Below are 2067 nucleotides of genomic sequence, written 5' to 3'. Positions count from 1 at the left end.
GGGGGGGGGGGGGGGAAGACAGGTGGTGGTGATGGTGGAGGGCACTTGAGGGGAAGAGCACTGGGTGTTGTATGGAAAACAATTTGACAATAAAATATTATGGGGAAAAAAAAGATAACAACCACCAATATCTACTTACTCATTCAAAAACTTCAAAGAAAGAAATTGACTCAAGGGCCAAATGATGAGCAGTATTATATGGCACTGTAATATGTTACTGGCAGCCCCTCTCCCTTCAGGACTGAAGCTGAGAGCATTAAGAGGTAGTAGCTCACAGCTGAGTCCCTCCTCCCACGACTGACCTTGGATAACAGGCTACTTTACTCAAGATCACATCTTCTTTCTGGAAGAAGCCTGCGTCTTACAAATGGCCAATGCAGGGATACAAAGCATCTCACAAGTGGCCAATGCAGGGGTACAAAGAATCTTACAAGTGGTCAGTGCAGGGGTTTAATTAGAGGCAATTGTGCAGAGGCCAACCAGCTCCAGAGCTCTCTGTGTAATCATTCACCCTTAAGGTGACTTCCCAGGAGCCCAACTTCTGTCTCTATCCAGTCCAGATTCCTTCATTCTCCAAGAGGTGTTATTCAAGAGACCACTCTCCAATAAAATTCCTGCATACAAGTCATCTCAAGAGTCTGCTTCCAAGGCGTCCCAACTATGCAAGTTGATATTAGTTTGAGCATCAGATTCTAGAATGAGATTTCAGAACAAAATTGGCCTTCAGGGCCTGGAAGTGACAACCACGTCACTGGTGGTAGGTGGGGTATTGATGGGCCTCTGTTAATATATTCACCCAAAGTAAACCTGAGCGTTAGACCTGTGGAAGAAGAGGCACAGGATAAAGTATTAGGCATGAGAAGTCTGAGGGGTGAAGAATGGTAATTGTGAGGAAAATAGACTTTGATGGTTGTATCTGGGAGTAACAGGTGTTTGGGAAAAAGACAATGGAAACCTAAGGTTAGCAATTAAAGCTCAAGGTGAAGGTTGGAGGGCCTGCATGGCAGCATTTAAGAACAGAAAAGGCTGAGGCCCAGAACTGAATCATAAGGGTAGCAGAACCCAAGAAAATATTGGATTGTCAGTTCTAGAAGGCCTCCTCCACCAAGGTCAGAATCCTGAAGGAGGAGTGGCAGCATGGGTTATGTGCTGGGAATCCATGTTGATGCACTTGGAAAACATGAATTCCTAGACAACTGTGAACCCTCTAGGCGTCCCATTTTGGCCACTGCTTAAAGACAGTGTGGATTCCACCCTGCAGGTAAATACTTGATTCTATGAGGCAAAAAACAAATGAAAAATAAGAGGTTCTTAGTTCTGCCTGTTAAAATAAGGGAAGAATCCCTTTTCTTAGAGCACTGACTTTAGAAACTTGTAAATTCTTTCTGTATCACTTTGAAAGGTATGTGAATCTTTGTAAAAGCTAAATAAGCCTCTTGTCAGCTTTATAACCCAGTAACGTTTTTCTTAAGAACCTGAGAACCATCTCTTTGAAATATAATCTTCAAAGAAGATATCCCCCTTATCTCCCAGTTTCTACCAGAGGGTAGGAGCCTAATTTCAGAGGCCCCTCACTTCAAGCTGTAGAACTACCCTAGTCACAATGATAGAAGAGATTCATCTGTCCTTTGCATAAAGCCAGTTAGCAAACACAGATGATCGCTCCAATTGCTAGGTAAATTTGAGACAAATGTGACAAAAGGTCTAAGTCCTCTGACTTGAACTAGTTATTGTTTATCTTGAGAACAGCATGGGTGTAATGGGTTGTATCTTCTTGGCTCTGTAAGAGAGTGAGATTTCTTTCTGTCTTGGCAATCTGTGAGTGGATTTCCTGTGATGTACATAGTGCTTGTTCAATAATAAAATTGTTTCTTTCTCTTCTACCTTTGTGGAGAAGGTTTTCTGGTTTGGAAGGAAATTTTGCCTTTAATAGTATTTCTCCAGCTCCATTCTCGGGTTAGCCCATACCTTCTCCTGAGCACCAGATCAATAAGGACACGGGTTGGCTAAGGAAGAGACAGGACGATGTGCCAGAGGAGTGAGGACATGCCAAAGATGAACACGTGT

This window comes from Suricata suricatta, chromosome 14, assembly GCF_006229205.1.
Source record: "Suricata suricatta isolate VVHF042 chromosome 14, meerkat_22Aug2017_6uvM2_HiC, whole genome shotgun sequence".
NCBI classification, from domain to species: Eukaryota; Metazoa; Chordata; class Mammalia; order Carnivora; family Herpestidae; genus Suricata; species Suricata suricatta.
The sequence above is the reverse complement of the archived record's forward strand: the minus strand, read 5'-3'. Positions refer to the sequence as shown.